At 40.4% G+C, this 23445-nt stretch overlaps 1 long non-coding RNA gene across 3 annotated transcripts in view; it reads left to right on the forward strand.

Annotated features, from left to right (window-relative positions):
- Positions 1-23445, forward strand: part of LOC135365391 (uncharacterized) — a 384630-nt gene that overhangs the window by 71601 nt on the left and 289584 nt on the right. Inside the window, exon 1 of one of the 3 annotated variants that reach the window (XR_010413088.1) lies at positions 17459-17795. The exons of the other annotated variants lie outside the window; for them this stretch is intronic. This is a non-coding gene — a long non-coding RNA (uncharacterized LOC135365391). Of the gene's footprint in view, positions 1-17458; positions 17796-23445 lie in introns of those variants that run through there. 3 annotated transcript variants of the gene reach the window in all.

Raw genomic sequence — 23445 nt, forward strand, 5'->3', positions numbered from 1 at the left:
GAAAGCTTTAGGAAGGATTTTTGGAGATGTATTTATGGGAATGTGGTAGGTGGAAGGAAGGAGGAGACCCAGACCGTTATGAGCCCAGAATGTCTGAATGTCAGAATGCTTTTTACCTAGCCTAAAAAACAAGAATCAAGTTAAAGCCATAAAAAAATAGAGTTTTACTAACTTGTTCTACCTCATATCAGGGCTTTCTTGTCACCCTCAGGATGGACTGAGAAATCTGCTATTTCCCTTTCTCCTAGTAAGGCCTCCTACACCTCAAGGGCAAAGAACAGAAAGTGACACAATGCTTTCTGTCCAATAAAAATCTACTCAGAAAGAGTGAAGGCTATTTTTTGGAGTTCATATTACTACTACTCATCTGCCAGGGTTCTTTGAAGGGACCTAATAGCAGATATAGTACAAAGATGTCACATTTACTATGTTAAAACCTTAGTTTGGATGATGGTTGTATGATTCTAGGCAAGATGGCTAGCTGATGCCTAGCCCAGACTAAGCATACCTGCCCATGTGCCGGCATGGAGGAACAGAGGTCACTTAGCTCTGAATGTGAAAGAAGCAAGGTGCTGGGATAAGAGGCTTGGTTTATTTTTCTCATTACCACTTCAGTTTCCTGAGGTAGAGTAAGAGAAGAAGGGAAGACAGATCAGGATCGCTGTCCCATCAGAGCCCCCTCCACCTAGGATGTTAAGAGTGAGGAAGAAGCAATTTCTCCTAATATTATACACTAGTCAGAGAAAGAAAAGGTGACAGGGGGGTGTGGTTGTAGGGAAGGCCCTCCACAGAGACTAGGTGAACTTCCTCTACAAAGCAGACACATGATAAAACATTTCTAGCAGGGCTTTTGTTTTTTTTTCTCCCCTTCCACGAAATGTTGAGATGGGAAAAACTTACCTCACAGAAACTTGAGTTGCTGGCAGGCCAACCCTGAGTGGGTTCCATTGACAGTTGTTTCTGGCAGTCATGAGTAACAGGAGATAAAAGAGAAAAGGCCTGACTCAGTGAGAGACAGGACTCTGGGACCTCTGAGGCTTTGGGATAAAGCAGATTTAACTTGACTCCATCTCTCCAGGACCTTATTAACGGAACAAAGGACAATGGGGATTTTGTGTGACAGGAGTAGAATAAGGCTGAGTTTGTACTCTCTTATGTATTCAAAAGAGAAAGAAGGAAAGAAGGACCAAATATGGAATTGGACTTAATTTCCAAGCATGAACCTTCATCACTTTCATCAGTAGCCATCTGGCATGCGGCGTTCTATGGCATTTCTCTAAAATGACTGGCAACCTCCAACAGTTTCCTTGGCACTGCCGCTGAGAAGCCTCAGTTCTTAGCAATGTGCTAGAAATAGTCAAAGCTCAATACAGGCAGGTAATGACACTTATATAATCAGCACCTTATTCAGTCCCAATACAGTGAAGCCCTCGTCCCTGTGTGATGCCTCCAGATGCATATTTGGAACTTCTTTGTTTTGCCTGTGTCTCAGGAGGCTTCTGGAAAGAGATGCCAGCTAAAGGGAAAAATGACACAAACACAAACAAAAATCCTCCCCTCCTTTGGGTTCCACATCACTGTATTCACATACCCTTGTAGCACGTATTATACAGTACTCTAATTACCTATTTATATAGCTGTCTCTTCCAGTAGATTTTAGCACTTAGAGGGGGAGAAAGTACAGCCATTTCCTCTGTTTATCCTCATCACAGAGCACAGATGCTCAACGATTTGGATGGACAAATGTTTTGGTTTTATGCTTTGTACCCTTTGTACATTTGGTTCACAACAATTAAACCAATCACCATTTCTCAGAATATGAATGAAACTCTTCACTTTTTAAAGAATGGGTCCTCCCAAAAAGGATTTTTTCCCTCTAACAAGTAGAGACCTTTCCCAAGTTGCTGTGCAAGGAACAAAGCCAACACCCAAAGCGAGTCTGACCAATAACCCAGGACACTTTCCACAAGCACAATTGTATTCTGGAGCTCTAGGCAATATTTGGAACTGGCAATTTGATCTGAATTAATCCAAGAATTGATTCAGGCTTTCAGGAGACCAAACGGAATCTCTTAGCATTTTGGAAGAGAAAAAAATATACACATGAACAAAATCACACACAAATTGGAGAGGCCCATAAAAATTTTATTTATTTTTAATTTTTTTAATTAACATATAATTTGTTTTAGGGGTACAGGTCTGTGATTCATCAGTCTTACAAAATTCACAGCACACACCGTCGTACATACCCTCCCCAATGTCCATCACCCAGCCACCCCATCCCTCCTACCCCCCACCACTCCAGCAGCCCTCAGTTTGTTTCCTGAGATTACGAGTCTCTTACAGTTTGTCTCCCTCTCTGGTTTCATCTTGTTTCATTTTTCCCTCCCTTCCGCTATGATCCTCTGTCTTGTTTCTCAAATTCCTCATATCAGTGAGATCATATGATACTTGTCTTTCTCTGATTGACTTATTTCGCTTAGCATAATACCCTCTAGTTTCATCCATGTCGTTGCAAATGGCAAGATTTCTGTTATGGTGGCTGCATAATATTCCATTGTGTATATATATACCACATCTTTATCCATTCATCTGTTGATGGACATCTTGGCTCTTTCCATAGTTTGGCTATTGTGGACATTGCTGCTATAAACATTGGGGTGCACGTGCCCCTTCGGATCCCTACATTTGTATCTTTGGGGTAAATACCCAGTAGTGCAATTGCTGGGTCATAGGGTAGCTCTATTTTCAACTTTTTGAGGAACCTCCATACTGTTTCCCAGAGTGGCTCACCAGCTTGCATTCCCACCAACAGTGTAGGAGGGTTCCCCTTTGTCTGCATCCCCGCCAACTGTCATTTCTTGACTTGTTAATTTTAGCCATTCTGACTGGTGTGAGGTGGTATCTCATTGAGGTTTTGATTTGGATTTCCCTGATGCTGAGCGATATTGAGCACTTTTTCATGTGTCTCTTGGCCATTTGGATGTCTTCTTTGCAGAAATGTCTGTTCATGTCTTCTGCCCATTTCTTGATTGGATTAATTGTCCTTTGGGTGTTGAGTTTGATGAGTTCTTTATAGATTTTGGATACTAGTCCTTTATCTGATGTGTCATTTGCAAATATCTTCTCCCATTCTGTTGGTTGTCTTTTGGTTTTGTCGACTGTTTCCTTTGCTGTGCAAAAGTGTTTTATCTTGATGAAGTCCCAATAGTTCATTTTTGCCCTTGCTTCCCTTGCCTTTGGTGATGTTTCTAGGAAGAAATTGCTGCGGCTGAGGTCGAAGAGGTTGCTGCCTGTGTTCTCCTCTAGGATTTTGTTGGACTCCTGTCTCACATTTAGGTCTTTCATCCATTTTGAGTCTATTTTTTAGTGTGGTGTAAGGAAATGGTCCAGTTTCATTCTTCTGCATGTGGCTATCCAATTTTCCCAACACCATTTGTTGAAGAGACTCTTTTTTCCATTGGACATTCTTTCCTGTTTTGTGGAAGATTAGTTGACCATATAGTTGAGATCCCTCTGGGCTCTCTATCCTGGTCCATTGATCTATGTGTCTGTTTTTGTGCCAGTACCATACTGTCTTGATGATGACAGCTTTGTAATAGAGCTGGAAGTCCAGAATTGTGATGCCACCAGCTTTGCTTTTCTTTTTCAACATTCCTCTGGCTATGCGGGGTCTTTTCTGGTTCCATACAAATTTTAGGATTATTTGTGCCATTTCTTTGAAAAAAGTGGATGGTATTTTGATGGGCATTGCATTGCATGTGTAGATTGCTCTAGGTAGCATTGACATCTTCACAATATTTGTTCTTCCAATCCATGAGCATGGAACGTTTTTCCATTTCTTTGTGTCTTCCTCAATTTCTTTCATGAGTATTTTATAGTTTTCTGAGTACAGACTCTTTGCCTCTTTGGTTAGGTTTATTCCTAGGTATCTTATGGTTTTGGATGCAATTGTAAATGGGATCAACTCCTTAATTTCTCTTTCTTCTGTCTTGTTGGTGTATAGGAGTGCCATTGATTTCTGTGCATTGATTTTATATCCTGCCACTTGACTGAATTCCTGTCTGAGTTCTAGCAGTTTTGGGGTGGAGTCTTTTGGGTTTTCCACATGAAGTATCATATCATCTGCAAAGAATGAGAGTTTGACTTCTTCTTTGCTGATTTGGATGCCTTTTCTTTTTGTTGTCTGATTGCTGTGGCTAGGACTTCTAATACTATGTTGAATAGCAGTGGTGATAGTGGACATCCCTGCCGCGTTCCTGACCTTAGGGGGAAAGCTCTCAGTTTTTCCCCATTGAGAATGATATTTGCTATGGGTTTTTCATAGATGGCTTTTATAATATTGAGGTATGTACCCTCTATCCCTACACTCTGAAGAGTTTTAATCAGGAAGGATGCTGTACTTTGTCAAATGCTTTTTCTGCATCTATTGAGAGGATCATATGATTCTTGTTCTTTCTTTTATTAATGTATTGTATCACATTGAGTGATTTGTGGATGTTGAACCAACCTTTGCAGCCCAGCGATAAATCCCCCTTGGTCGTGGTAAATAATCCTTTTAATGTACTGTTGGATCCTATTGGCTAGTATTTTGGTGAGAATTTTTGCATCCATGTTCATCAAGGATATTGGTCTGTAATTCTCCTTTTTGATGGGGTCTTTGTCTGGTTTGGGGATCAAGGTAATGGTCGCCTCATAAAACGAGTTTGGAAGTTTTCCTTCCATTTCTATTTTTTGGAACAGTTTCAGAAGAATAGGTATTAATTCTTCTTGAAATGTTTGGTAGAATTCCCCTGGGAAGCCATCTGGCCCTGGGCTCTTGTTTTTTGGGAGATTTTTTATGACTGCTTCAATTTCCTTAGTGGTTATAGGTCTGTTCAGGTTTTCTATTTCTTCCTGGTTCAGTGTTGGTAGTTGATACATCTCTAGGAATGCATCCATTTCTTCCAGATTATCTAATTTGCTAGCATAGAGTTGCTCATAATATGTTCTTATAATTGTATTTCTTTGGTGTTGGTTGTGATCTCTCCTCTTTCATTCATGATTTTGTTGATTTGGGTCATTTCTCTTTTCTTTTTGATAAGTTTGGCCAGGGGTTTATCAATCTTGTTAATTCTTTCAAAGAACCAGCTCCTAGTTTCGTTGATCTGTTCTACTGTTTTTTTTTTGTTCTATTTCATTGATTTCTGCTCAGATCTTTATTATTTCTCTTCTCCTGCTGGGTTTAGGCTTTATTTGCTGTTCTTTCTCCAGCTCCTTTAAGTGTAGGGTTAGGTTGTGTATTTGAGACCTTTCTTGTTTCTTGAGAAAGGCTTGTATTGCTATATACTTTCCTCTTAGGACTGCCTTTGCTGCATCCCAGAGATTTTGAACAGTTGTGTTTTCATTTTCATTGGTTTCCATGAATTTTTAAAATTCTTCTTTAATTTCCTGGTTGACCCATTCATTCTTTAGTAGGATGCTCTTTAGCCTCCATGTATTTGAGTTCTTTCCAACTTTCCTCTTGTGATTGAGTTCTAGTTTCAAAGCATTGTGGTCTGAAAATATGTAGGGAATGATTTGAATCTTTTGGTCCTAGTTGAGACCTGATTTGTGACCCAGTATGTGATCTATTCTGGAGAATGTCTCATGGGTACTAGAGAAGAATATGTATTCTGTTGCTTTGGGATGGAATGTTCTGAATATATCTGTGAAGTTCATCTGGTCTAGTGTGTCATTTAAAGTCTTTATTTCCTTGTTGACCTTTTGCTTAGATGATCTGTCCATTTCAGTGAAGGGGGTGTTAAAGTCCCCCACTATTATTGTATTGTTGTCGATGTGTTTCTTTGCTTTTGTTATTAATTGGCTTATATAATTGGCTGCTCCCATGTTAGGGGCATAGATATTTACAATTATTAGATCTTCTTGTTGGATAGACCCTTTAAGTAGGATATAGTGTCCTTCCTCATCTCTTATTATAGCCTTTGGTTTAAAATCTAATTTGTCTGATACAAGGATTGCCACCCCAGCTTTCTTTTGATGCCCATTAGCATGGTAAATGGTTTTCCACCCCCTCACATTAAATCTGGGGGTGTCTTTGGGTCTAAAATGAGTCTCTTGCAGACAGCATATCAATGGGTCTTGTTTTTTTAATCCAGTCTGATACCCTGTATCTTTTGATGGGGCATTTAGCCCATTCACATTCAGGGTAACTATTGAAAGATATGAATTTAGTGCCATTGTATTGCCTGTAAGGTGACTGTTATTTTATATTGCCTATGTTACTTTTAGGCTGTTTCTTTGCTTAGAGAACCCCTTTCAGTATTCGTGTAGGGCTGGCTTGGTGTTTGCAAATTCTTTTAGTTTTTGTTTGTCCTTGAAGCTTTTTATCTCTCCTTCTATTTTTTTTTTTAAGATTATTTATTTATTTATTTGAGAGAGAGAGAATGAGAGAGAGCACATGAGAGGGGTTAGGGTCAGAGGGAGAAGCAGACTCCCTGCCGAGCAGGGATCCCGATGCGGGACTCGATCCCGGACTCCAGGATCATGACCTGAGCCGAAGGCAGTCGCCCAACCACCTGAGCCACCCAGGCGCCCATCTCCTTCTATTTTCAATGACAGCCTGGCTGGATATAGTATTCTTAGCTGCTTATTTTTCTCGTTTAGTGCCCTGATTATATCATGCCAGTCCTTTCTGGCCTGCCAGGTCTCTGTGGATAGGTCTTCTGCCAGTCTAATGTTTCTACCATTGTAGGTTACAGACCTCTTGTCCTGAGCTGCTTTCAGGATTTTCTCTTTGTCTCTGAGACTTGTGAGTTTTACTATTAGATGTGGGGGTCTTGACCCATTTTTACTGATTTTGGGGGGGGTCTCTGTGCCTCCTGGATTTTGATGCCTGTTTCCTTCCCCAAATTAGGGAAGTCCTCTGCTATAATTTGCTCCACTATACCTTCTGCCCCCCTCTCTCTTTCTTCTTCTTCTGGGATCCCAATTATTCTAATGTTGTTTTGCTTTATGGTATCACTTATCTCTCAGATTCTCTCCTTTTGATCCAGTAGTTGTTTATCTCTCTTTTTCTCAGCTTCTTTATTCTCCATCATTTGGTCTTCTGTATCACTAATTCTCTCTTCTGTGAGAGGCCTATAAAAGTTTATGATGATTATGTAATAAGAAGTTTACTCTATGCCAGAGGGAATGGGAAACACATAGAATGAAGACTGAATGTTTGGGCAGAACAAAGATCTTGGAGGAAAGGAGCCCTTAGCATGGCAAGCTTCTGTAACATTTAAGAATAAAAAATCTGATTGAGCAAATAACTTTCATTGATTTGATTTTTATATTCAAATAGAATCTAGATATTTACTTTATATTACACCTGGTTTCAAAACCTGCTGTTCCATTTGTATGTGTGTGGGTGCACATGCTTACCATTTACTCACTAACACCCAATGATGTCGAATGCTTGGCTGAACAAAACAAGTGGGTCTCTAAATCCCAGGTGATGGCTAAATTATGCAGCAGAATTTGGGGGGGAAGTGAAGAACTTGGACTTTATCTTAGAGACTGTCATCATGGTTTTTGACTCGTTACAGAATTTTCTTGTATAATTTCTCCAGCCGAATGCTCTTCTATGGAGTTACTTCTTCAGGAGTCAGGGCTTCTTGAAACTGTGTAGGCTCTGATCATATTTGTTTGTGTTGGCATTTGGATATATCCTCCTCCAGACTCTACCTTGCAGAAATTTCATTCCTAAAATGTACATGTAAATACCAAGAAAATTTGGAATATTTGCACAAAACATGCATTTCCCACTTTATTGCCTCCAAAATAACAAGGATGTTGTGTTTGTTAAACTAGCCAGATAACACCTTTGGAAAACAGTATTTGTCAAACTTGGGAAACATTGAGGCTCCTTTTAAAAGCAAAAGAAAATTCCTCAGTATTCCCTTGGAGGTCCTTGGAACCTAGGTTGATGGACATTGACTTAAGAAATTAAAGTTTTAACTTATGAAAGTATCTTTTAAAAGGGAATATCAAAGACCTATGCTTCCTCTGATGGTCAGTTAAGGAAACATATAGCAATCATTTGGTAGATTTTTACAGTCAGAAGGAAGTTGAGAACAATGTGTGTACCTATAAATGAGTTCTGTTGAGCTCTACCTTCCAAAATTGAATATTTTGAATCTTGATTAAATAAATGGCAGGAAAGAACCAATGGTTTCTCACCTTAAACACTTAAAGATTAAAGAGAAGTAACTGAGCTTTTGATTATATACAGATAGTTATTTTAAGCCTTGTTTTAAAAGTACTTTAGACTGTGCTGTATGAGTATGCTCTTAAAGTATGAGCTTCCATAATGCACGTTATTAAAATGCAAATGAAATATGTCAATTCATTAAAAGACATACATTGAATGGTGTGGACCCATTGTTTGGAATATGTGTGGAGTTTATAACTAGGATCCCCAAATAAATCAAAGCTCTGCAGAAAAAGTTGAAGTACTTTGTTTGAATTGCTTGTCTTTGTTTTTCTATTTCTCATTGGTGTTTGTGATGGAATTGCCAGCAACATTGTTGAGAGCAGAGATGACAGAGATGATGGGGAGTCCTCTGAGTGTGAGGAAGGAAGGGCTGACAAGAAAGTATTTACCTTTGTTCAACTTATTTGTAGCTTACAGTAACAAAATATACACAAAAATACTTTATTAGAAATATAAAAAACATTTTATTATGTAAATATGAACTTCTCTTGCTTTTAACAGATTTTCTCTCCTTTAAAACAAGTATTATTTTAAACATTTTATGATAACCTGATATTTTTGAAATTGGAACTATCATATTACTCATGAACAGGTTGATTTTAATATTGTTCTATTTTTAAAAATAGGAGCTTTCTATTCCCTTGTAACTGCTGATTGAATGTGCAGTGCCCAGATATTTGGTCGAACATGATTCTGGATGTTTCTGTGAGGATGTTTTTGGATGGGATTTACATTTAAATTGGTGGACTTGGAATAAACCTTATTGTACTCTCTAATGTGCATGAGCCTTATCCAATCAGTTGAAGACTTGAATAGAACAAAAGATGACTTTCCCTGACCAAGAGAGAATTCTTCATCAGACTACCTTCAAACTTTATATGCCACATTGCCTCTTCCTGGTTCTACAGCAGGCTGTGTCTGGACTCAGACTGCAACTCCTTCTTGAGTCTCCAGCTGCCAAACTCCCCCATCTGACTGTGGACTTGCCCACCTCCACAATTCCATGAGCCAATTCCTTGAAATAAATCTCTTTCTCTCTAGATGTACATCCTATCGGTTCTTTTTCTCTGGAGAACCCTGACTAATACACTGACATGTAAGACCTATAATTTTACAAATTGATGATTATTATGTTACTCTCATCTTGTGGTATCATTAAACAAACTCAGCCCAACTTTGATCCAATGATTTTTAGAGTTTTCCCCAAAGGGTCCTAAACTGTTAGATTGTGTACCTGTCCAATGGACTCCTTGCATCAGACTCACCTGGGGAGCTTGCTGAAATTCACATTTCCAGGCTTTACCTCAGACATTTTAAATCAGATCTGGGGCTTGGTGGTCTATATCTTCGACCAGTTCTTCTCCTGATTCTTGTGCACATAAAATTCTGAGAACCACTGATTTCTATGATATGTTTTTTTATTTGCCTAGACAGTGAAATTATTGGAGAAGAGCCTTTTATAACTAAGACCAAAACTAGTGACTGAAGAAGGATTTAGCAGTAGGAATAACAAATACTTAGATGACCATTTCTTTTATTATTATTATTATTATTTATGTGTGAGAGAGAGAGAGTGAATGGGAGAGAGAGGGGGAGAGAGAGAGAGCACAAGTGGGGGATGGGTGGGGAGGGAGCAGGAGAAGCAGACTCCCCACAGGGAGCCCGACATGGGGCTCAATCCCAGGACCCTGGGATCACGACCCGAGCTGAAGGCAGACGCTTAACAGACTGAGCCACTCAGGCGCCCCTTAACGATGGAATCTGGTTGTTGTCATTGGATGGGAGTATATGACAGATTCAAATTTAAAACATCATAGAAATAGCCCAAGGTGTAATTTTTTTCTTTCATTTAGAAAATTTTATTAAGGTATAATTGACATATAATATCACATTAGCTTCCGGTATACAACATAATGATTCGATATTTGTATCTATGGCAAAATGGTCACCCCAGTAAGTCTAGTTTACATCCATCCCCATGCAAGGTTACAGTTTTTTTTCTTGTGATGAGGACTTCTAAGATATTTTCTTAGCAACTTTCAAATATGGAGTACCATAGTACTGACTATAGTCACCAAGCTGTACATTATATCCCCATGACATATTTTTATGTTGTAACTGGAAGTTTGTATTGTAGTTGCTTTATTTAAGGGGATGTGGGGAAGATATCAAGGAAATGTACAAAGATGCAAAAGAGACGGGAGGGTGACCCCTGCAGCCCATGAAGGAGAAACAAGTGGCTGTGCAGAACAGCAAGTGAGCACATACTATAACCTGGGGCCTGGCTTTTAGAAATGCTCCTTTGGGAACTGGTGGAGCACATATAGTATCCAGCTTCTGGCTGATGCACATCCTTAATTTTCTAAAGGAAGGTGGGGGGAAAGGAGGAGAGCGATGGACCCTGACTCTTGTGTCAATGCCAGTTGTGTAATGTATAACATATGGGATATGCTTCTCATCAATGCTGTGCCAAAAAACAATCTGACCCACCTGGTTGAGCAACGAGTGGGTTTGTGAAACAATTAGCATATGGAATAGATTATGAAGAAAGTCATCTTAGCATCTGGTTTACTGAAACCCCACATTTCCTATAACTCTAGGACATAAGAAGAACAATTCCCGTAACAGATTAAGGCCAATAACATTTGAAGAACAACTTATTTTGACCCAGGATGACCCTTGTATTTATTAACATGGTACTGATTTCCTGTTTGCTTTTTCTGAGTCAACATGGAAAGTGATCTTTAACCCCTAAAAAAGTTATGAGGACTAAATAGTCAGACAAGTGGATGTTGATGAAAGAACCTGATTCTTTATATTCATTTAGACATCTATGTGTGCTATTCATACGGGTTGATGAATTTTTCAGAGAAAGACTCACTGGTTAAGTTCAGAGTGCTGACAAGTAGTAAAGTTTAGCTTAAGAAGTTCAGAAACCCCATTCTCTCTTCCTTTTATAACCAGAAATTTTTGGAAATAACACTATGTAAAATCTTTAGAAGTTTAGACTACCTAAGATGTTTTTATTTATTTATTTATTTATTTATTTATTTTTATTTTTTATAATGAATTTTATTTTATTTTTTAAAATTTTTTATTGTTATGTTAATCCCCATACATTACGTCATTAGTTTTAGATGGTAGTGTTCCATGATTCATTGTTTGTGCATAACACCCAGTGCTCCATGCAGAACGTGCCCTCCTCAATACCCATCACCAGGCTAACCCATCCTCCCACCCCCCTCCCCTCTAGAACCCTCAGTTTGTTTTTCAGAGTCCATCGTCTGTCATGATTTCTCTACGCCTCCAATTTCCCCCCCTTCATTCTTCCCCTCCTGCTACATTCTTCTTCTTCTTTTTTTTTTCTTTCTTAACATATATTGCATTATTTGTTTCAGAGGTACAGATCTGAGATTCAACAGTCTTGCACAATTCACAGCGCTTATCAGAGCACATACCCTCCCCAGTGTCCATCACCCAGTCACCCCATCCCTCCCCCTGCACGCCCCATTCCAGCAACCCTCAGTTTGTTTCCTGAGATCAAGAATTCCTCATATCAGTGAGGTCATATGATACATGTCTTTCTCTGTTTGACTTATTTCGCTCAGCATAATACCCTCCAGTTCCATCCACGTCATTGCAAATGGCAAGATCTCATTCCTTTTGATGGCTGCATAATATTCCATTGTATATATATACCACATCTTCTTTATCCATTCATCTGTGGATAGACGTCTTGGCTCTTTCCACAGTTTGGCTATTGTGGACATTGCTGCTATAAACATCGGGGTGCACGTACCCTTTCGGATCCCTACTTTTGTATCTTTGGGGTAAATACCCAGTAGTGCAATTGCTGGGTCATAGGGTAGCTCTATTTTCACCTTTTTGAGGAACCTCCATACTGTTTTCCAGAGTGGCTGCACCAGCTTGCATTCCCACCAACAGAAAGGGTTCCCCTTTCTCCGCATCCCAGCCAACATCTGTCATTTCTTGACTTGTTAATTTTAGCCATTCTGACTAGTGTGAGGTGGTATCTCATTGAGGTTTTGATTTGGATTTCCCTGATGCCGAGTGATATTGAGCACTTTTCCATGTGTCTGTTGGCCATTTGGATGTCTTCTTTGCAGAAATGTCTGTTCATGTCTTCTGCCCATTTCTTGATTGGATTCTTTGTTCTTTGGGTGTTGAGTTTGATGAGTTCTTTATAGATTTTGGATACTAGTCCTTTATCTGATATGTAATTTGCAAATATCTTCTCCCATTCTGTCGGTTGTCTTTTGGTTTTGTTGACTGTTTCGTTTGCTTTGCAAAAGCGTTTTATCTTGATGATGTCCCAATAGTTCATTTTTGCCCTTGCTTCCCTTGCTTTTGGCAATGTTTCTAGGAAGAAATTGCTGTGGCTGAGGTTGAAGAGGTTGCTGCCTGTGTTCTCCTTTAGGATTTTGATGGACTCCTGTCTCATATTGAGGTCTTTCAACCATTTGAAGTCTATTATTGTGTGTGGTGTAAGGAAATGGTCCAGTTTCATTCTTCTGCATATGGCTATCCAATTTTCCCAACACCATTTGTTGAAGAGACTGTGTTTTTTCTATTGGACATTCTTTCCTGCTTTGTCAAAGATTAGTTGACCATAGAGTTGAGGGTCCATTTCTGGGCTCTCTCTTCTGTTCCATTGATCTATGTGCCTGTTTTTGTGCCAGTACCATGCTGTCTTGATGATGACAGCTTTGTAATAGAGCTGGAAGTCCGGAATTGTGATGCCGCCAGCTTTGCTTTTCTTTTTCAACATTCCACTGGCTATGAGGGGTCTTTTCTGGTTCTATACAAATTTTAGGATTATTTGTGCCATTTCTTTGAAAAAAGTGGATGGTATTTTGATGGGCATTGCATTGCATGTGTAGATTGCTCTAGGTAGCATTGACATCTTCACAATATTTGTTCTTTCATGAGCATGGAACGTTTTTCCATTTCTTTGTGTCTTCCTCAATTTCTTTCATGAGTATTTTATAGTTTTCTGAGTACAGACTCTTTGCCTCTTTGCTTAGGTTTATTCCTATGTATCTTATGGTTTTGGGTGCAATTGTAAATGGGATCGATTCCTTAATTTCTCTTTCTTCTGTCTTGTTGTGTATAGGAATGCCGCTGACTTCTGTGCATTGATATCCTGCCACTTCACTGAATTCCTGTATGAGTTCTAGCAGTTTTGGGGTGGAGTCTTTGGGGTTTTCCACATAAAGTATCATATCATCTGCGAAGAGTGAGAGTTTGACTTCTTCTTTGCCGATTTGGATGCCTTTTATTTCTTTTTGTTGTCTGATTGCTGTGGCTAGGACTTCCAATACTGTGTTGAATAGCAGTGGTGATAGTGGACATCCCTGCCGCGTTCCTGACCTTAGGGGGAAAGCTCTCAGTTTTTCCCCATTGAGAATGATATTCACTGTAGGTTTTTCATAGATGGCTTTTATGATATTGAGGTATGTACCCTCTTTGCCTATACTCTGAAGCGTTTTGATCAGGAAAGGATGCTGTACTTTGTCAAATGCTTTTTCTGCATCTATTGAGAGGATCATATGATTCTTGTTCTTTCTTTTGTTAATGTATTGTATCACGTTGATTGATATGTGGATGTTGAACCAACCTTGCAGCCCAGGGATAAATCCCACTTGGTTGTGGTGAATAATCCTTTTAATGTACTGTTGGATCCTATTGGCTAGTATTTTGGTGAGAATTTTTGCATCCATGTTCATCAAGGATATTGGTCTGTAATTCTCCTTTTTGATGGGGTCTTTGTCTGGTTTGGGGATCAAGGTAATGGTTGCCTCATAAAACGAGTTTGGAAGTTTTCCTTCCATTTCTATTTTTTGGAACAGTTTCAGAAGAATAGGTATTAATTCTTCTTGAAATGTTTGGTAGAATTCCCCTGGGAAGCCATCTGGCCCTGGGCTCTTGTTTTTTGGGAGATTTTTTATGACTGCTTCAATTTCCTTAGTGGTTATAGGTCTGTTCAGGTTTTCTATTTCTTCCTGGTTCAGTGTTGGTAGTTGATACATCTCTAGGAATGCATCCATTTCTTCCAGATTGTCTAATTTGCTGGCATAGAGTTGCTCATAATATGTTCTTATAATTGTTTGTATTTCTTTGGTGTTGGTTGTGATCTCTCCTCTTTCATTCATGATTTTGTTGATTTGGGTCATTTCTCTTTTCTTTTTGATAAGTTTGGCCAGGGGTTTATCAATCTTGTTAATTCTTCCAAGGAACCAGCTCCTTGTTTCATTTATCTGTTCTACTGTTCTTTTAGTTCTATTTCATTGATTTCTGCTCAGATCTTTATTATTTCTCTTCTGCTGGGTTTAGGCTTTATTTGCTGTTCCTTCTCCAGCTCCTTTAGGTGTAGGGTTAGGTTGTGTATTTGAGACCTTTCTTGTTTCTTGAGAAAGGCTTGTATTGCTATATACTTTCCTCTTAGGACTGCCTTTGCTGCATCCCAGAGATTTTGAACAGTTGTGTTTTCATTTTCATTGGTTTCCATGAATTTTTTAAATTCTTTAATTTCCTGGTTGACCCATTCATTCTTTAGTAGGATGCTCTTTAGCCTCCATGTATTTGAGTTCTTTCCGACTTTCCTCTTGCAATTGAGTTCTAGTTTCAAAGCATTGTGGTCTGAAAATAGGCAGGGAATGATCCCAATCTTTTGGTACCAGTTGAGACCTGATTTATGACCTAGGATGTGATCGATTCTGGAGAATGTCTCATGGGCACTAGAAAAGAATGTGTATTCCGTTGCTTTGGGATGGAATGTTCTGAATATGTCTGTGAAGTCCATTTGGTCCAGTGTGTCATTTAAAGTCTTTATTTCCTTGTTGATCTTTTGCTTAGATGATCTGTCCATTTTAGTGAGGGGGGTGTTAAAGTCCCCCACTATTATTGTATTGTTGTCGATGTGTTTCTTTGCTTTTGTTATTAATTGGCTTATATAATTGGCTGCTCCCATGTTAGGGGCATAGATATTTACAATTATTAGATCTTCTTGTTGGATAGACCCTTTAAGTAGGATATAGTGTCCTTCCTCATCTCTTATTACAGTCTTTGGTTTAAAATCTAATTTGTCTAATACAAGGATTGCCGTCCCAGCTTTCTTTTGGTGTCCATTAGCATGGTAAATGGATTTCCACCCCGTCAGTTTCAATCTGGGGGTGTCTTTGGGTCTAAAATGAGTCTCTTGCAGACAGCATATTGATGGGTTCTTGTTTTTTAATCCAATCTGATAGGCTGTGTCTTTTGATTGGGGCATTTAGCCCATTTACATTCAGGGTAACTATTGAATTTTGTATTGCCTGTAAGGTGACTGTTACTGTATATTGTCTGTGTTCCTTTCTGGTGTATGTTTCTTTTAGGCTCTCTCTTTGCTTAGAGGACCCCTTTCCAGATTTCTTGTAGGGCTGGTTTCATGTTTACAAATTCCTTTAGTTTTTTTTGTCCGGGAAGCTTTTTATCTCTCCTTCAATTTTCAATGACAGCCTAGCTGGATATAGTATTCTTGGCTGCATATTTTTCTCATTTAGTGCTCTGAATATATCCTGCCAGTCCTTTCTGGCCTGCCAGGTCTCTGTGGATAGGTCTGTTGCCAATCTAATGTTTCTACCATTGTAGGTTACAGATCTCTTCTCCCGAGCTGCTTTCAGGATTTTCTCTTTGTCTCTGAGACTCGGAAGTTTTACTATTAGATGTCGGGGTGTTGACCTATTTTTATTGATTGTGAGAGGGGTTCTCTGCTTCCTGGATTTTGATGCCTGTTTCCTTCCCCAAATTAGGGAAGTTCTCTGCTATAATTTGCTCCATTATATCTTCTGCCCCTCTCTCTCTTTCTTCTTCTTCTGGGATCCCAATTATTCTAATGTTGTTTCGTCTTATGGTATCGCTTATCTCTCGAATTCTGCCCACGTGATCCAGTAGTTGTTTATCTCTCTTTTTCTCAGCTTCTTTATTTTCCATTATTTGGTCTTCTATATCACTGATTCTCTCTTTTGCCTCATTTATCCTAGCAGTTAGTGCCCCCATATTTGATTGCACCTCATTAATAGCCTTTTTGATTTCTACTTCGTTAGATTTTAGTTCTTTTACTTCTCCAGAAAGGATTTCTCTAATAACTTCCATGCTTTTTTCAAGCCCAGCTAGTATCTTTAAAGTGATGATTCTGAACTCTGTATAGAGTAGGTCCCTGGCAGTCGGTACTACCTCTTGTTCTTTTTGTTGAGGTGATTTTTTCCATCTTGTCATTTTGTGCAGAGGAGAATAGATTAATGAGAGAACAAAATGCTAGCAGGGTAACAACGTCCCCAGAAAATATACTCTAGACAAATCAGAAAAGACCTGAAGCAGTGGGAAAAGAAAGGGAAAGAGAGAAAAAAGAAAAAGAAAAAAAAAAAAAGAAAAAGAAAAAGATAAAAACAAACAAAAGCAGAACAAAACACAACAAAACAAAAACAGAATGTGATCAAATATGATCAGGCTGGTATATAGATCAGTGCCACACACTAGATTTTGGGTGTATTTTGGTCTGTTAAAAGAAAGTGCCTCCCAAAATTTAAAGAAAGAAAAACTTATATATGTACAAAAATAAGGGTTGATATGATGAAGGGATGGAATATGACTGTAAAGATGGAAAGTATAAAAAATTTTATAAAAGAAATTCATAAGTTGTTTGTAAAAAGAAAGAAGAGGATTTAAAAAAAAAAAAGAAAAAAAAAAGGGAGAGAATGTGATCAGGCAGGGGAGTAGAAAAAAACCCATACACTAGAGATTTAGAGTATATTTTGATCTGTTAGAAGAAACTATCTCAAAATTTTAAAGAGAGAACAACTTATATATATATGCCAAAAATACGAGTAGCTACTATGAAGGGATAGAATATGACTCTAAAAATGAAAAATAATAATATTTTTTAAAAAAGGGATTGATAAGATGTTGGTTGAAAAAGGGAAAAAGAAAAATTCAAAAAAAAAAGAAAAAAAGACAGTTAAAAAAAATAATTAACTTTGAAAGACTAAAGAATCATGGTAAAAAAGCCATGAATTCTATGTGCAGTATTCCCCTAGCGCTGGAGTTCTGCCGTTCTCATTGATCGGTAAACTTGGTCTTGGCCGGCTGTTCTCGCTGATCTTCTGGGGGAGGGGCCTGTTGCCATGGTTCCCAAATGTCTTTGCCAGAGGTGGAATTGCCCCGCCCTTGCCCGGTCTGGGCTAAGTAATCTGCTCGGGTTTGCTCTTGGTAGCTTTTGTTCCCTGCAAGCTTTCTGTACTGCTTTGGAGGCGGAGAGTGAAAATGGCAGCCTCCCAATCTCCACCCCGGAGTAGCCGAGAACTCCGGGCCCCGGTCCTCAGTGTGCCTCCACAGAAAAGCAGTCAGTCACTCCCGTCTCCCCAGTCTCCAGCCGCACTCCGTGCTCACCCGGCCTGTGACTGCACGTTTCTGTCTCTGGCACCCGACCCCCTGTGGAGTCTCCAAACCCAGCAGATCCCTGCGGTGCGCTCCCGCGCAGCTCCTCCTGGGGAAGAAGGTGAGTCTCCCCGGATCTGCTCCTAAGATGTTTTTAAATCAAAGGGGTTGGACCGACATGTTTTACTCTTCAGAGAAATATAGTCAAATTATTTAGCTATTTTAGGCAGAAGGATCTGTTAGTTTAGAGACCTGTAAATTCTAAATTTATTTTTAGGACCTTTGGGAAGAGAATTACCTATAAAAAAGAATCCAAAGTCCTATAATTGCTATTGAACAAACAAAAAAAATCCACCTTCCCCAAACAAAAACAAAAACTAGTTGTAAAATCTGAAGGCATCTTTAATTTTATCTGGTTCATGGGACAGGGTAAAAAATAAAATGAAAATAATACATCAATAAAGTGTTCTAGTCCAGAGGTTGACAGACTGTGGCCTGTAGGCCAAATCCAGGCCACCACCTGTTTTAATATGGCATGTGAGCTAAGATTTTTATATTCTCAGAGTGTTGTAAAAAATATGATAAAGACAAATATGCAACAGAAGCCATGTGTGGTTGCAAAGTCTAAAATACTATCTCTCTCCTTCCAGAAGAATTTGCTGACTCTAATCCAGTCTAAATAAGAAAGGATGTAGAGCTATTCAGTTATCTCTGATCCCAGGTGAACTGCATGTCTGCTCTGAGCCTGCTTTCATATCTGTGACTTTGGGATGATTAAACCTGGCAGTCTCACACATGAAAGTAAATGGGGGGGGGGCGGTTTGAAAACTATCACCTGCAACTAGAGATTAGTTGGTGGTATCATCAACAACTTGTAGCCTCTTTCCATTGACAAATAAGAGTTTTGATGGACTGCTTTTAAATTTGGTGGGGAAAAGACACAGAATTTTATTTTCTAGTGAAATTATTTTAGGGACAGCACTTTTCATCCCATTATTTGCTTTGAGCTCATATTGGACGTCATCCCCAAATTAGACTTCAGTACTTTGGACCAAGTCTGAGCTCTGGCTTCTCTTTGTTTGGCACACAAAGTCTTCCTTCACAGATTGTGCCAGTTATGCCTGGAAAAGTGACTGTGCTTTTGAGTGAAGGAAGGGGAGACTATTTAAGATACTTAAAATCAAACTGGAGATGGGAAGGTGACATGAGGTCCTGGGTGCTGGGATTCACCAAGGTTTAGACACAAGTGGAGTGCCAATGTCTGGAACTAGAGAACAGTGGAGATTAAGATTTATTTCTTCCCGAGAGCTGAGAAAGTTGGGAGCACACTGAGAGCCGAGGCAAATAGAGCTGAGGGAGGGTATCTAGTGGCATGGGGTGAGCAGAATGAGGCAATTCAATTACCAACAAATCAAACTAGTGGAAAGGACCATGATTTAACACTCACACACTCCAGATCTGGGTTACCCATTTTTTTTTTTTAAAGATTTTATTTATTTATTTGACAGAGAGAGACACAGCGAGAGAGGGAACACAAGCAGGAGGAGTAGGAGAGGGAGAAGCAGGCTTCCCGCGGAGCAGGGAGCCCGATGTGGGGCTCAATCCCAGGACCCTGGGATCATGACCTGAGCTGAAGGCAGACACTTAATGACTGAGCCATCCAGGTGCCCCTGGGTTAACCACTTTATGTGCATTATCTCATTTAATCCTCACAACTATGTTGTGAGGTAGACATTATTATGTCCATTTTACAGGTGAAGACATGGAGCAAGGTTTCAGGAACTTAAGTAATTTGTATAAGGTCAAGCTTTACAAGAGAAACCGGGAAGTTCTCAGAAAGAGAAGCAGGCACAGAACAGGCAAGAAAACAGATAACTGGCCGAGGCCCTGAAACCTCAATCTTGATCAGTAAACATCTGGATTTTATCATGTTGGTTACATCTGTCACCCTGGTGATACCTATTTGAAATGAGTTCGACTAAGAATCATGCTGGTGGTGATTACAAACCTGGCTGAGTAGTGAATTTGAGGCAGAGGTTTAGAGAGTTGTGGTTATGTTTTGTTTTTAACCACTCATGTGCAAGTTAGTGTAATGAAAAATAACCACATTTTTCTTTCTTGATTAAAGTAGGTTCTTTACTAGGCATTAGCTTAGTTTACTTGGAAGTGACAAATATTTTTTTTTTTTTCAAATATTTTACTTTTCAGATTGGTGTGAATTTCTCCACAGTCCATAGTAATTCAGGTAATTCAAGAGAGGGCTTGCTGTGCATGGACTCACGGTTAGAGGACCACCCCCATCCCTATTCAGTGATATGTCAGATCTTCATGTCTTAGCAGTTCATAGTGTTGGACATGGAAGAAGATTCAGGGAACATTTAGTCTGATCTCCCTTATTATTCAGAAAAGGAAACGGAGATGCAGAGAGGCCATGTGATTTGCCCAAGGTCACGCAATACATTTGGCAGTGTGGACGGAGCAGTGGCCATGAACTGTGCATCATCATCTGTAGCCCTTGCTGCCTCTAAATGTCCTCCCTGTCTGCAGGAGAAACAGATCTGAGCCCCTGTAACAGCATATTCCTTGAGGAGTCCAACTGGCCCCTTTGTAGCAAAGTGGCTATATGGGTCTTCCCTGGAAAGGCCAGTGGCTCATCCTCACAGGGATAGATGTCTACTCTGGGCATGTGTTTGTTTTCCTTTCTGCAGAATCTCAGCCAGCACCACTATCCTGGGAATCACAGAAAGCTTGACCATCAGATATGGATCTGATTAGGGATCTGACTTTATAGCAAAGGAAGAGGGGGAGTGGGATCAGGACCATAGCTTCCACCGATCTTACCACATTCTACACCATCCATCATTCAGAAGGAGTTAACCTCAGAAAATCCTGGAGTCATTTGAAGGGATGGCTGATGCAGTAGCTTGGAGGTGACCTTGTGAAAGGATGGAGGGCTTTCCTTTAAGATGCAGTACATACATTAAATCAGAGCCCTCTCGAGGACACTGTGTCCCCAATAGGAAAAATACACAAGTCTGGGAACTATGATTAGGTCACTGGGAAATCACTCCTGGTGCTTTTTCCCTGTGGAGATTTTGTGCTTTCTGTCCCTCCCATTCTGGTCTGGAAGGCTTGAAGCTGATAACCTTCTGCCAGAGGCTACAGTCACGTCCTCTTGAAGTCCAAGCTACCTCCGCCACCAAAGCACTTTAGACAGTTTGTCTCCAGGAGTCAGCACGCAAGAAGGAGCCACTGCCCTGGCAGCAGGGGTAGTAGAACTGTTTGCACGATGGGACCAGGGGGAAGTGTGTGTGTCACCTTCTGATCCTCTTTGGCATCTATTGGCATCGCCTTACCCCACTGGAGCTGTGAGCGGGTATGTGTAGCCATCTCCCACCCAGAAGGGTGTGATTTCCCAGAAGAAATGAAAGTTTGTGTCACACTGCCAGATAAACCACCAAGCTCTGCCACAATGATGGTGGAGGGTGAGGGAATTTCTAACAGATGGTGGAGGAGGGAGAGGGTGAGAACTAGCTATTGCCCTGAGACCACTAACCTTGAGTGAGAGATGGTACCCAAGAGCCATGGAAGAGCTTCTCCCAAGCGCATGTACAGATTAAACCTCTGCAGCCCAAGTGGAGTGTGGCGGCCATGAAAATGAATTCTCAGGTTTTCTGCGTCAGGAGCATGATTGACTAACGACCACTGCTGCTGTCCTTCTGGACCCACCACCCTATTCCTGCTGGAGCTTCACTTCTACAGGCTCTTCTCAGCCAGTGACCAGCACGGTGGGGGACTAATGCAGGCCCTTTTCTCTATAGGATATGGGCAACTTTGGCTTGAGTACTTCCCATTGGCCTGACTAAGACTTTCTTGGACTTTCTGGGACTCTCCCTGCTCAATCTCCTCTGACCCCTACTTCACAGGACTCCAACCTGCAACCACAGTCTCAAGGTTCTCCCCTGCCTTCTCTTGCTCCCTTCCCTGCTTCCTTTCCAGGTGCTTCCTCCAACACATCTCCAGCGTATCTAATTCTGTTTTGTTTTCTACCTCTCAGAGGTCCTGAACTAACACAGAGGTGCTCTTGGTGTTTTCACTGAGTCTCCTGTCACTGATGCTGGGTATGGGCTGCCTCCTGACCTGTGTCTTCCTTTCCTCCCTGCTTCCATACAACATTTCTTAGTTGTCCTGACCCAAAGATTGTTCATCATGGAGTGGACATCTCCCAAAGGCCCACTTGTTGCTCCTTTTTTTCTACCACCTGCTCAGATTTTTATGTTTAAAACCTCGAGTGAAAGTCCCTAAACCATCCTCAGTAGACTACCTGCTACCCTCAGTCTCTTTACATGAAGTGCCTACTCTGTGTCATCCTACATCACTGAGGGACATCCTCAAATGTAGTGGCCAGTCCTATTCTGCAGACATGTGCAGATCTGGACTTACCGTGACCTTGTAATGTCCCTCATGAGTCTAGCACTCATTTCAGGGACTCTTTTAATCCCTACAACAGTTCCATGAGGTGTTGGCTCTTGGTATCCTCTTTTTACAGACGGGAAGATAAGGGAAGATCATTTAAATAACTTGCCTAGGAACCTACAATTAGTAAATCCTATGAAAGGATTTGAATCAAGGCAGTAAATGGAAGAGAGAAAGGAATTGATCATTAGAGGAGGAGATTAGGTCAAAAGAAGGCCTCCTTTTGCAGCCACAATTCTGGACCTACTTTCATTTAAAATCTGGAACATGCGTATGTTAGACCAAATGATTTTCTGCTTGCTTGTTCATTTATTTTCTTGCTTGTTTGTGTGCATAATGATAGCAAAAACAAAACAAGGGCGCCTGGGTGGCTCAGTTGGTTAAGCGACTGCCTTCAGCTCAGGTCATGATCCCAGGGTCCTGGGATCGAGTCCCGCATCGGGCTCCCTGCTCAGCGGGGAGTCTGCTTCTCCCTCTCCCACTCCCCCTTCTTGTGTTCCCTCTCTCGCTGTGTCTCTCTCTGTCAAATAAATAAATAAAATCTTTAAAAAACCAAAAAAAGCAAAACAAAACAAACCACGCACAGAGCTGCAGAATTCTCTGTGACTCTTAGTCTTTCTTGCTTTGTCCCCTCTTGGCTCTTCTGGGGTTAGAACCTAGAGTGCCACAGCTCCTGGACATTCAGATACACCAGCCACTCCTGTAAGCCCTGATACTGCAGTAATCCAATCGCTTTCTCTCTCTCGTTCTTTGTTCTGAAAGATAAAGATGGTATACAAACTCTTGTAAGATCCTGCACACCACAGAGCTGGGACAGATGGATGCTTTTCTCATCTGAGTGTGTGGACACCCATGTGTGAACTTGTGTGCAGGGTAGGGTTGGGCCTGGGAGAGTCTCAGTGAAGCCCCTTCATGTCACCAGCCTGGGGCCCTCCTGACACCCAGCATGTTGGAGCAGAGTTAGATGGAGCCTGGAGGATTTGTGCAGGTGGGACAGAACTAAAGGACAGAACAAGCTGATCAGCTTTGAATGTCTAGGCGGCTAAATCAGGATTAACCTTTTTTGGCTTTTGTGCTGATGAGATTCAGAAAACCCTGCACATCTGTCCAGCTTATAAGCAGACTTTCTGCTAAATAAGATCTGTGTCATAAATAGTAGCCTAGATATGCACCACTAGTTAAAAAGTAATAATGCCCCTGAAATGAAATTTATAAGTTAATTTCACATTCTGTTTGAATTAATTGGACTGATATTAGGGGAATAAAAACCTTTGTCAATTTGTTTCAAGCTTTGC

Source organism: Mirounga angustirostris, unplaced genomic scaffold (genome assembly GCF_029215605.1).
Source record: "Mirounga angustirostris isolate CCGP_5_RB_7025 unplaced genomic scaffold, mMirAng1.0.hap1 SCAF_7, whole genome shotgun sequence".
NCBI classification, from domain to species: Eukaryota; Metazoa; Chordata; class Mammalia; order Carnivora; family Phocidae; genus Mirounga; species Mirounga angustirostris.